The following is a 13081-nucleotide window of genomic DNA, read 5'->3' on the forward strand; positions in this document are numbered from 1 at the left end:
ACTAATTGAGAAAATGCCCCACAGCTGGATCTCATGGAGGCACTTCTGCAACTGAAGCTCCCTTCTCTATGATAACTCCAGCCTGTGTCAAGTTGACACACAAACCCAGCCAGTACAATGGCCATTTTTACAATGTTAATATAGCCTTTGGTAGGATGGCCATTTTTACAATGTTAATCCTACCAATCCCTGAGAATGGGAGATCTTTCTTCTGGTAACCCTAACCCTGAGTTTGTTTCTTCAGTATCTTAAGCCTTTCACTGTATAAGTCTTTCACTTCTTTTGTTATATTTATTGCAAGAAGTTTTTTTTGGAAACTATTGAGAATGAAACTGTTTCCCTAATTTCTTTCTCAGTGTGTTTGTTAGCGGTGTATAGAAAGACTTGACTTTTATGTGTTAATTTTGTATCCTATTATTTTGCTGAATGTGTTTATCAGCTGTAGGGTTTTTGATTTTTGTGGAATCTTTAATGTTTCCATCATATCTATAAATAATGATACTTGGACTTTGTTCTTTTCTTATTTATATTGCCTTATCTCCTTTTCTGGTCTTACTGCTAAGACTTCCAGTGCTATACCAAACAGTAGAGGGTATGAGTGTCTTTATCTTGTTCCTGATTCTGATGGGAATTCTGTTTTGTTTGTTTGTTTGTTAGCATGGTGCTGGCTGTGGACTTGTGTTTTACCTTTGTTATGTTGAGATATGTCTCCTGTATCACTAAATTCTCCAGGACTCTTTATCGTGAAGAGATGCTGGGTTTTATCAAAGGCCTTCTTGGCATCTAATGAGATGATCATATGGTTTCTGACCTTAGATCTTTTTATGTGGTGGATTACATTATTAGTTTATGTATGTTGAATCATCTGTGACTCTTTAGGATGAATCTGGATGATTTTTTTGATGTGTTCTTTGATTTAGTTTACAAGTATTTTTATTAAGGATTTTTGCCTCTATGTTCATCAGGGAGATTGGCCCTAACATTTTCTTTTTTTGTTTTATCTTGTTTTGGTGGCAGTATATACCAATATATTAGGTATGTTTCTCTTGCTGTGATGATGTAATATGATCAAGGCAACTTATAGAAGAAAAGGTTTGTTTGGTTTATTGAAGGAAACCGACCCGCAGCTTCACTTCATTCCGTGGGTGATTCACGAACAGGGGAACTCGAGATTCTGTAAAATAAGCGGGTAGGGAGGACAAAGAAGCGACACCAGGAAAAGTGCTTATCGAGGTGTAATCTTTACTTAGAGAAACGGAATATATATACTTGAGGCAACAAAGTCAAATCTTTTAGCAGATAGGTGAGAGCGGGGAAACGGACATATCAAAGCTAGGACTTCAGGGCAGGGAGGCGGATCAAAGCCACAGCCCCTTTTGAATGTTGGGCTACTGGTTCCGGCTTAAATCTCTGAGCTGGCTCCAGACCCCTGGTGAGCCGAGTTGCTGTCTCAAGCGTCGGTTGAGACCCCTCCGTGAAATCCGCAGGATCGGCACAGTTTATAGTCTGAGGAGGACGAGAGTCCATGATGGCCCAGGAAGGGTAGCTGGTGGTAGTTGTTGCAGCCAGAGCAAAAATTGAGAGCTTACACATTGAATCACAGTAAAGAGGGTGAACAAAAACAGCATTGTGTGGTAGTTTGAATATGCTTGGCCTATGGGAAGTGGCACTATTAGGCCATGTGGCTTTCTAAAAGTCAATCTTCTTTCTCTTGGATGCAGTCAGATCAAGATGCAGAACTCTCAGCTCCTTCTCCAACTCCGTGACTGCCCAGAGGCTGCCATGCTTCCTGCCATGGTGATAATGAACTGAACCTGTAAGCCAGCCCCAATTAAATGTTGTTCTTTGGTCACGGTGTCTCTTCATAACAATAGAAACCTTAACTAAGACAGCATGGATTTTTTAACTCCCAAAGCCCATCCATCCCAGTAACATACTTCCTCTATTGGGCATTATTTCCTAAACCTATCCAAATAGTGCTATCAAGTGGGGACCAAGTATTCCAATACATGAGACTATGGGAGATATCTTATTCAAACTAACTTCATAAAAGGAATTTGGAAGTGGGACAGGAGAGATGGTTCAACAGTTAAGAGCACTTGCTACTCTTGCAAAGGACCCAGCTTTGGTTCCCAGCACCTATATGGTGGCTCACAACTATCTGCAATTCCAGTTCTAAGAGATTCTACATCCTCTTTTGGCTTTTAGAGGCATTAGGCATACACATGATACACAGATGTACATATGGGCAAAATTCTCATACACTTAAAAAAAATTAAATATTTGTTAAAGATTTTGGAATTGCTCTTTCCTTTTTCTATTTTATAGAATAATTATGTATGTTAGTTATTCTTTGAAGGTCTGATAGAATTCTTCACAAAATCCACCTGGCCCTGGAAAGTTTTTAGATGGGGGATTTTTAGTTACTGTTTTTATCTTATTGGTTGTTATGGGTCTGTTTAAATTATTTACTTCATATTTACTTTGATAGGCCATATACATCTAGAAATTCATCCATTTCTTTTAGATTTTCCAGTTTGATGAAATACAACTATCTAAAGTATGATCTTACGATTCTCAGAATTTCCTTAAATATTTTCTGTAATGTCTCATTTTTTATCTCTAATTTTATTAATTTGGGTCCTAACTCTTATTTCTTTTGGTTATTTAGGTTAATGTTTGTGTCTTAGTTTGGGTTTCTATGGCTGTGAAGCGATACAAAGTTTTGTTTAATTAGTTTCAAGTCCCATTTTGATTATTTCTTCACATCTAATGTTGGGGGAATGTTGTTTGTTCCTGTTTTTTTTTTTCCCCCAAGGCTTTCAGATGCATCATTAAACTATTAATTTTAAATCTCAAAAAATGTATGTAGGCACTTAGCACTACATATTTCCAACTTACTATTGCCTTCATTTTGTCTAGTAGATTTGGAATGTTGTATTTTCATTTTTACTCAATCCTAGGAATTTAAAGTTCTTCTCGATTTCTTCCTTTCTCCACTTACTGTTCACTAGTATGTTGTTTGGTCTCCATGAGTTGTGTAGCTTGTGTAGTTTCCATTGCTGTTGGTATATATAGCTTTATTTTCTTGTGGTCAGATAGGAGGTAGGTTGTTATTTCCCTTTTCATATATTTGTTGAGTCATACTGTAGATCCTAATATGGGGTCAGTTTTGGAGAAAGTTCCACGGGCTGCTGATAAGAATACGAATTCTTATCACGTGTATTCTTTTCTTAAGAATATTTGGGTTTCAGTGTTCTGTAGATGTAGAGCCAATGTGGGTTCTGGGAGCTGAACCTGGGTCCTCTGTAAGCAAGAGCAGAAGGTGCATTTAAGCCATTGCTTCAGCCACTTTTGTTGTTGTTGTTATTTTGTTTCTGGCTTCCTTTGATGACTTGTTCTGGATTTGTTTGTTTCCTGTGATCTCTTGGGTGTATCTATCTACTACACACTGAAGTGTACCTTCCCGTATCCTCTGTAGAGCTGGTCCTCCAACTGTGGATGTTTTTAGGTTGTTTGTTTTAATTTTATTTAACAGGTAGTATTTATTTTACCTTCAATTTTAGATAGTTTTGTTGTATGTTATAGTCTGGTTTGACATTTTTATTCTTTCAGAACTTAGACTATATCTCTCCAGGCCCTTAGGAAGTTAAACTTTTCTCTTGAATAATCAGGTGTTAACTATGATAGGTCTGTGTTTGTGACTGGACCTTCTCCTCTTGCAGCTTTCAATACCCTTTTTTTTTTTTTAAAAAAAAAAGACTTATTTATTATTATATCTAAGTACACTATAACTGTCTTTAGATACACCAGAAGAGGGCATCAGATCTCATTATGGATGGTTGTAAGCCATCATGTGGTTGCTGGGATTTGAACTTAGGACCTTCGGAAGAGCAGTTAGTGCTCTTAACCGCTAAGCCATCTCTCCAGCCCCTCAATACCCTTTCTTTATTTAAATGTTATAACTACATTATGTTTTAAGGAAGTTTCTTTTCTGGTCCTGTCTATTTGGTGTTCTGTAGGCCTCTTGTTGATGGATAGATTATCTCCTTTCTAGTCTGGGAGATTTCCTGCTATGATTTTATTGAAAATATTCTCTATACCTTTGCTATACTATTTCTCCTTCTATATCTGTAATCTGAGGGCTAGGCATTTTGAAGGTGTGGTGGTTTGAAAAAGAATGGCCCCCATTCTTATTTATATATTTAAATATGAATATTCATACATTTGAATGCTTGATTATTAGGGAGCTACTTGACAGGGATTAGGAGGTGTGGCCTTGGAGGAAAAATCACGTCATTGGGGGTGGGCTTTGAAGTCTAAAGAGCCTAAGCCAGGCCCAGTGTCTCTCTCTTCCTGCTGCCTGCATATTAGGACTTAGAACTCTAAACTTCTCCAGCACCATGTCTGCTTGCATACTACCATGCTGCCTGCCATGATGATAATGGACTAAATCTCTGAAACTGTAAGCCAGTCCCAATTAAATGATTTCTTTCATAAGAGTCACCATGGTTATGTGTTTCTTCACAGCAATAGAACACTGACTAAGGCATATGGCGTCCTAGATTCTCCCATGTTTTGTTCATATATTATAAAAGTTATTATGGAAGTTTATGGCCTATGCAAACTAGATACCTTAAAAATCCTTTTCTTGCTGGGTGGTGGTGGCACAAGCATTTAATCTTAGCACTTGGGAGGCAGAGGCAGGCGGATTTCTGAGTTCGAGGCCAGCTTGGTCTACAGAGTGAATTCCAGGACAGTCAGAGCTATACAGAGAAACCCTGTCTCGAAAAACAAAACAAAACAAAAAAGCCTTTTCTTGCCTTACTGGACTAGCTATAACCTTACTGGACTATTTATACAATGTTAAATAAAGGTTATACAAGAAAGGACACTCCTATCCCATTCCTGTTCCTAAGAGAAAAGCAATCTTTCATTCTCCAGTGTGAAGTCAGTAGAAAGTTCAACAGGTTCCAAAGCAGGTCACTTCCTCTTATTTATAGTTTGTTAAGGACTTTCATCAGGGACTAGACACTGGATTTCACCAAGTATTTCTCCTTTATCTATTGAGACAATCATTTGCTTTTAGCCCTTCCTTTTTATAAATGTGGCACATTGCATAATTGATTTTGATTTCTCTTTTCCCATGGTAGTTATTTTTTCCCCTGGCCTTGGGCAGCAATCACAAGCTGAATGGTACTTTGCCAAATGCTTCAGAGTTCCTCCCCAGTGCTCTCTTCTGTGGATGCTGATGCCTTGGCTTGGATTCCTAGCTTTACTCCTTGTACTTAGCTGATCCTGTTTGGGATTCTTCGTAGTTTTACCATATACTGCAAACCTCCCCAAGGCCTAAGTTGGGAACAGGATCTGTTTCACCTTGTTGTACCCTCACCTCTTTTTTGGTGTAGGGGAATTGAAGCCAGGGCCTCATGCTTGCTGGACAAATGCTCCACCACTGAATAGAACCCAGCACCTGATTTCTTTTGTGTTGCTTGATGTTCAGCATCTTGGGGGTCTTTTCAAGGATGTCACCTGCTCTCTTAGTTGTTTGGGGGGGCAGATGATCCAATCCCACCTTATGGAAGTAGAAGGCTATCTCTTTTGCTTTTTTTGCTTTTAGCCACAGTAATGTTAAAAAAGAAGACATTCATAGTTAGGCAAGTCTTTACTACTAAGGTATCACCAGCTTTTCAGTTAGCAGATCTAGAGGAGACAGGTGTTTGGTGGGACTGGCTGGATGAAGCTGGTATGAGAATGTGTCTCTGCGCCAACAGTTGTGCATCTGTCACCTTCTGACAGTTGTACATTTCTGTGCGTCTTTGTACATGTCTATGCATCTATCTCCTAGTCCATCTGCCCATCTCTCAGCATGACTGAATGCATTCCTCTGGAGTTTGGAGAGCTGTCTGTAGTTGCCCTCTAGAACAAGGTCTTTCATCTTTTTCTGTTCAGATGAAGTTACTGGCTGCTTTCAGAATCTATGTCCATCAGCCAGGGAGACATTTGGCTTTTGAGGTTCTGTTGGGGCAGAAGAATCTTATTGTTGAGTTTGCTATGCTGATCTGGGGCCCTGACTCCTCTTCTCCTTCCTTGGCAATGACTCTAAGAGATAGGTTCCAGGGCCTCCTGCTTTCATGCTGTCTTCCATGGGAGATGGGTTAGGCTTAAACCAGGTTTCAGAGGAACAAGGCCTAGTGCTTTAAAAGTGGACATTCCTAAAGTCTACAGGGGAGCCACCACAACCAGGAGGTTCCACATGTAACTTTTCCCCATTATGGCATCCTTTACTTATTTATGCTAGGGAGTGAGCAAATGCAGACATCATTCAGACCCCCTCCAGAATGCCTGGTCCAGTCTTTGCCTTTGTCTTACCAAGGGTGGACAGTGGTACACAGAGATGCCTCTGCAACAGGAGTGAAGCTTCCCACAATGCATAGGAGGACTGTGTCCTATCCACTCAGGTTGTTGTAACAAAATACCAATAGACTGGAGGACTTATCAATGACAGAAATTTTATCTCTCACAGTTCAAGGTCAAGGTGCTGGCAGGCTCATGCCCACTGATGAGAATCCATTCTCTTGTATAGCTATCTCCTTATAACTTCATATGGTTAAAGGGCAGTGGGGTCTCAGTGAAGTTTCTTTTATGAGTTTCATAGACTTGGGGATTAGAATTTCAACCCAGAATTAGAATTTCAACCCAGCTAATATATATATATATACATATATATATATGTATATATATATTACTCCTGGGTTGAAATTCTAACACCTATGTATATGTATGTACATATACAAACATATATATATATACACATATATATGTACATATATATTTCATATATATAGGTATTAAGTCTATTGCAAGATAGGAGAAAGTTTGTATTCATTTTTACTGTGTATATAACTATGTATACAAGTATACATGCATGTGTGTATGCATGCTTGTGGAGGCCAGAGACTAACTTCAGAATGTCTCCCACTGGTGTGGGGCTTGATGATCTGGCTAGGCTGGCTGCCATCAGACTCCAGAGATTGTCTCATGTCTATCTTCCTAGCCCTGGGGTTACAAGCACACCTTACCATGCTGGTCTTTTTAAGCTTGGGATCTAACTCAGGTTCTCATGCCTTCAAGGCCAACACTACTGACTGACCTATTTCCCCATCTCCAAGAAGTGGACTTGCAAGACGGCCCAGGAGGTAAAGGCACTTGCCAGAAAGTCAGATGACCTGAAGTCTATCACCAGGACCTTCATGATAGGAGGCAGCATACTCCCATAAGTTGTTCTCTGACCTCCACATACATACTATGGTACACGCACAGACATACAAAGTAATGTAAACAACAATAAAAAAGCAAGATCCATTCAGTTATGTTCATACATCCTTAACAGTCCATTTATGGGAAATATGGTGGCTGTATAAGAATGCTCACTGTGGGTTGTATGGCTGATGTGGGGCTAGAAGCAATCTGGCTTATCACCCATCTGTGGTGATGAGAAGCAGGCTGGAGAAGCCCTTGCTGTCATGTCTCACATCCCCCAGGTATCCTCTCCTGACTTGGCTTCTGAGATCCTCTGATGGGAAGATCAGTGGTCCGTGATGCTGTGGGGGAAGCTCAGCTTGTTCCAGAATGGAATTCTATCTCCTTAGTGATGATTGTGGGGGATTAGGTATCCAGAGTACATATGTATGTTGATATTTGCATTTGTGAGAAATGTTATATATTCATTCATTCACTCATAAATCACATACTCTGGGCATAGCTCCAAGGCAGGCCTGCGGATACAGTGGCTGTGGCTTTCGTGGTGCCTTCGCAGTCTAATGGGGGACATGGATATTAGACAGATAAGCATGTTATCACAAAGTGGTAATTCTGGGAAAATAAATCAGGGTTTGTGTGATAGAATGAAGGTAGGACCCAGCTTGAGGTTCATGGAGGGTAGGTAAAGAAAGACCTGGAGTTTCAGGGAGACCTGAGAGCTGAATGGAACTTGGGTGAGGGAAGAAACAGGCCTAGGCAGCAAGCCTGAACATGGTGAGGTAAGCAAGAACTCGGCCCCTTCTAGGACCTGCCCTACCTGGCTGGAGGAGAGGAGGCTGGGGACACGGGGACCCAAATGCTTGAGAAGGTGACCCTGTGATTTATCACCCAGACTAGCAACAGTTGAGAGTGGAAAGGCACCACGTTAATAATAATGTTGGGGGTGACAGGTCACCTGCTATTAGGTCAAGGGGCAGAGCTGTTATTCTCAGGGGTACGCATAGAGAATTTGGGATCCCATCAGAGCATGGCCCCCAACTTGGCCTTTGTCCCTGACATCATGACTTTGGGTGATTTAACCTTGTGGGCCTCAGTTTCTTCAGCTGCAAAATGGAGGCAGCGGTGACAGCTACCTGTGGGGCTGATGGAAGGCAGTGGTATAAGACATGCACAGTATTGCATGGCTTATAGAAAGCAACTGGCAGTAAGAGTTAGCTCCCCTTCCTCTCTGGGAGCCCCCGTGGACTGGCCCATCCTGTAAGACTTCCTTTTCTTGTGTAACCAAATATCCAACTCGAAGTGGTTGAAGGGAGGAAGGGTTTATTTTGGCTTTGAGAATACAGCCCATCCTGATGTGCAAGTCATGGCTACAGCAGCTGATCATATTGTACCCATCTAGGAAGGAGAGAGAGAGAGAGAGAGAGAGAGAGAGAGAGGGAGGGAGGGAGGGAGGGAGGGAGGGAGGGAGGGAGAGAGAGAGAGAGAGAGAGAGAGAGAGAGGGAAGGATGCATGTGCTCAGATTTCTTCTTTTCATGAACTTGGGAGGGCCCAAGGAATGGTGGATTTAGGGTGGATTGGCCCACCTCCATTAACCTAATCTAGAAAAGCCCTCTTAGACACACCCACAGGTTTATCTCCTAGTTGATTTTAGATCCTGTCAACTTGGCAGCCTATCATACATCCCTCTGGGCCTACCTGTCAGGTTGCATAGGCCTTGAGAGCTTCTGCTACCCTTCCTGCCAGAAGGCAGCTTGCATTATGAAAGCCTGAGGTTTGAATGGAGTGTCAAATACAATTTGGCAATACTAAGAATTCATTATTAGAAAAGCCAGGAGCCTAGCTCTGAGCATGAAGGTGGTGTCTACTCACTGGGAGAGACCTTCACAGGTACTCCAGGCTTATGTGGTAGATTGGGGCAGGCCCGAGATTGGCATGTCCACTGTGGATCCCACCCTGGGACCTCAGAATGAAGGCTCTTTGAGGAATGCCCCAGGCGTGGCTGTAAAGGAGGGAGAGAAAAGCCTTCCCTGAGGTATGCTCTACCCAGGGTGGAGGTGGAGGGTGGGGAAGGGTGTGGAGATGTCCTGCAGTCTGTCTACTGCAGACACATATGTGGCTGTTGTCTGTCCTTTTCCTTTAAGTGGAGTAAAGAAGTTCCTGCTAGAGTGGTGGGGGAGAAGGAGAGATACAGGCCACATTTGTCTCTATGACAAGCCAAGGACAAACGCCCAGCCTGGAGCATTCCGGAGCAGGGCCAGCAGGCCCCTTAGTCCTTTGGCTTTAGGGACCTGAGTATGTTTGAGAGGAGAGCTGTGTGTGGGGAGGGCATAGCTAGACATGGAAAATGGGGAGAGCAGCCCAAGTCCACAGCCCCCAACCTATCGTGGGCCTCTACTGCCTTCTTGGAAGAGTCTGGGTTTAATTTTCTGGTCAGTGGGACAAGGAGGAGGAGCAGGAGAAGAAAGGAGTGAGCTGAAGCTCTAATTCGGTCGGCTGGGATCTGTCACTCAGCGAACTACTCCGGGCAGCCTCAGCTGTAAGCAGCCCATGATTTATGGACACCGAGTGAACTCCTGCGGCAGAAACCAGCCTGGAGATCAGACCAGCAATAGGGCTTTTTTTTTTTTTTTGGCAGGAGACAGGGTCTGCATTTCCCTCATTCATGGCAAACTGCTTTGCACGGCAATTAGCTCTGTCCTCGTTTAGTCTTCAGTCCCAAAGGGTAATGGAAGTCATATATCATCTTCAAGACTGCTAATTATTGAGCTCCCTTACAGGTAGCTTTGTAACTGTGAGAAGGGCCTGTCGACCTGATATTTATTACTCCTCCAATAAGTAAGCAAAGAGGGGGGTTAGGGAGCTGGGGGACAGGGAGAAAGGAAGGAGGACAGGGTGTGGGGGGGAGAGAAACAACTTTTTTGAAAGACCGCCCAACCCTAGCCCAGGGATCTCTGACAGCGGTCTGCCAACGTGCTCATCAGTGGGCAGACATCTTTATTCCATAGAGTTATTTTTCATGCTGTAGGAATTGGTGTGTCTGTATAAGCCCGGAATGGTGAGGAGAGAGCCTATGGGGGGTGGGGAGTGGGCCAAGGGTGGGGAAGGGAACAAGGCAAAGTGACAGAAAGAGTAGAACAGAAACAGAAAGAATTGCTGGAAGGTGGTGGCACATGCTTTTAATTCCAGCACTTGGGAGGCAGAGGCAGGTGGATCTCTGAGTTCAAGGCCAGTCTGGTCTACAGAGTGTGTTCCAGGATAAACAGGGCTACACAGAGAAGCCCTGTATTTTTTTTTTTTTTTTTTTTTTGAGACAAGGTTTCTCTGTGTAGCCCTGGATGTCCTGGAACTCACTCTGTAGAACAGGCTGGCCTCGGAACTCAGAAATCTGTCTGCCTGTGCCTCCCAAGTGCTGGGATTAAAGGCATGCGCCACCACTGCCCAGCGAGAAACCCTGTCTTGAAAAAAAAAAAAGATGGAAAAAGGAACCCCTTACCTCTACCCAGCTCTACAATTTTCTTCTTGGTTCCTGGCCTACTGTGTGAAGGTGGAGGGGCGAGTGAGGACTTGGCTTACTGTATGGGGGTGGGAGGAGTGAGTGAGGACTTGGCTTACTGTATGGGGGTGGGAGGAGTGAGTGAGGACTTGGGGCAGGACTTGGCCATGTCTGTCCTTTCAAAGGATGGGGAATATAGAGCTGATAGTGAAAAGGATTTTGTCTGAGTCCTTTGCCTTCAGTTTGGCTGTCTTGCTTCCACTGGACATATGGTCTGGGTTATAGGCTACAGCAGGAGTTTCCATGGCCATGGGGGAACTAAGGAGAAGGTCTGTCCTTACTTCTACTTGGATGAACTTAAAAAAAAATTATAATCGCCTGGCGGTGGTTACACACACCTTTAATCCCAGCATTTGGGAGGCAGAGGCAGATAGATTTCTGAGTTCGAGGCCAGCCTGGTCTACAGAGTGAGTTCCAGGACAGCCAGGGCTACACAGAGAAACCCTGTCTTGAAAAACAAACAAACAAACAAATAAACAAAAAATTATAATCAACATTATCCAGGATAACTGATGGCTGTTTTAAAAGCAGAGAATACAGTTAAAGCAAGAGGTAAATTCCAGTACTTAGATAGCATCACAGGCTCTATTCATGGTACTCAACATGAAAACGGTACTTGCTGAATGTGTACCCAGTCAACATGCCTGTCACATACCATTCTAGGTATGGTGACAGTGGTAGTCATGATGGATGGATAAGACTGACTTCTTTATGCTGTCATCAGATGCTGGACACTGGCTGATGTTTAGGACATGCCCAATCCCTGGCCAAGGATATGGCCATTCTCTTTCTAGATTGTCTGTGGTGGTATCTCATAGCCTCTCCCCATCTGCCAGAGCTCTGCACAGGGGGCCAGAGCATAGGCAGGTCTACCTGACATTTTTATAAGGAGACACTACTGAGGTCCCACAGCCTGGCAGTTCAAGATAGCTGTGCTCTCTAACCTGTGATGACCCCAGCAGCTATGGCAATCCTTTTCATGTTCCATAACCTCACAGCAAGGTGTAATGATGACGTCTCATGTCCTCTGGTATGTAGGCTCCAGGGGAAGGAAGGGACATGACCCTGAGTTCTTCAAGCAGTCTGCTAGAAGGACACTGAAGAGGTCTGTGGAACTCCCCACCTCCATTCTCCCTACCTATATGTGGTCAGAAATGTCATTCTTGGCAGATGGCTTGTGGTTCTCATGTGAGAGCGTGTTCTCCCTATGTGTTTCTTGTAGTAGCTGTTTATGGGGTGGCCGCCACTTGCCTTCTGCCTTCTGCACTGTATGTAACTCCTTGGCTTGGGGCATGCCAGTGCCCTGACATTGTTCCTCTCTCCACTCCAGGCATCTCCTCCTAATATCCAAACAGATACTGGGGATTCTCTCTTTCCCAACCTCCAGCAGCCACTGTTTCCCAATCTTAGAGGACAGATTTGTCTACCAGTTTGGCTGCATATCCTTTCCTCAATCTTGAGTCCTTTCCTGCCCTTTTCTCCTCCAAACCGCCTGCACTTCTTTCTTTCCTAGGCTTAACTCTACTTCCTTTTTCAGCCTTCCATTCTTGTTGGCTGCTACTTCATTTGAGACATCAGAAAGAAGATTGAATGACTTGGTGTAGAGAGCATATGTGCCCCTACACAACCAGCACTCACACCTTCTTCCCTCTTAGGGACGGTGTGTGCCAACTTATCCGCTCAGCCTCTCCTCACATGAAAGGCTCAGATACCAAAGCACATCCATGTCCACCATTTAGGCTCATCTTTGGGTCTAGTTAAAAGTTACCAGGGAAAGGACTCCAATTGTCTCATCTGGTTACTCATGTTTCACCCCAAGTCATTAACTATTGAGAATACAGGGTAGTGTGATGGGTCTGGTGGGGCCATGGTACCCACTATCAAGTGTGGTTAGCGTCTAGAGGAAGGAAGAGGAGATGCTGAGCAAGGAAAGGATAACTGTACTGAAAATGTGAAGGATGGCCGATGTCCTAGCACCCATGACATGTGAGTCAGTCTGATTCTTAGTTCTTTATTTTTCTTTTTGTTTGTTTATTACTTTTTTATTGCTGTAAAGAGGACCAAGTCAACATATAGGAGAAATAGTTTATTAGGTATTTGCTTATAGTATCAGAGGGTGAATCCATGCCTACACTGTCCAAGAGAGAGAATGGCAGCAGGCATACAGGCAGGGTGCTAGAGAAGTAGCTAAGAGTTTACATCTGATTCAAAAGCACTAGGAGGCAGAGGGAGAGAGAGGGGAGGGGAGAGGGAGAGGGGGAAGA

At 43.3% G+C, this 13081-nt stretch overlaps 2 protein-coding genes across 4 annotated transcripts in view; one reads left to right on the forward strand and one right to left on the reverse strand.

Moving 5' to 3' along the window:
* The window catches only part of Comtd1 (catechol-O-methyltransferase domain containing 1), a 39729-nt gene extending 32113 nt beyond the window's left edge, over window positions 1–7616 (reverse strand). For all 3 annotated transcript variants that reach the window (XM_031361353.1, XM_031361352.1, XM_031361349.1), the window contains exon 1: window positions 7435–7616. The gene's annotated coding sequence lies outside the window, so the exon portion shown is untranslated. The remainder of the gene's footprint in view (window positions 1–7434) is intronic.
* LOC116084382 overlaps window positions 1–13081 on the forward strand; it is a 48049-nt gene that overhangs the window by 26271 nt on the left and 8697 nt on the right. The gene's annotated exons all lie outside the window — the stretch shown is intronic.

The sequence above is a fragment of the Mastomys coucha genome, unplaced genomic scaffold (genome assembly GCF_008632895.1).
Source record: "Mastomys coucha isolate ucsf_1 unplaced genomic scaffold, UCSF_Mcou_1 pScaffold9, whole genome shotgun sequence".
In the NCBI taxonomy this organism is placed as follows: Eukaryota; Metazoa; Chordata; class Mammalia; order Rodentia; family Muridae; genus Mastomys; species Mastomys coucha.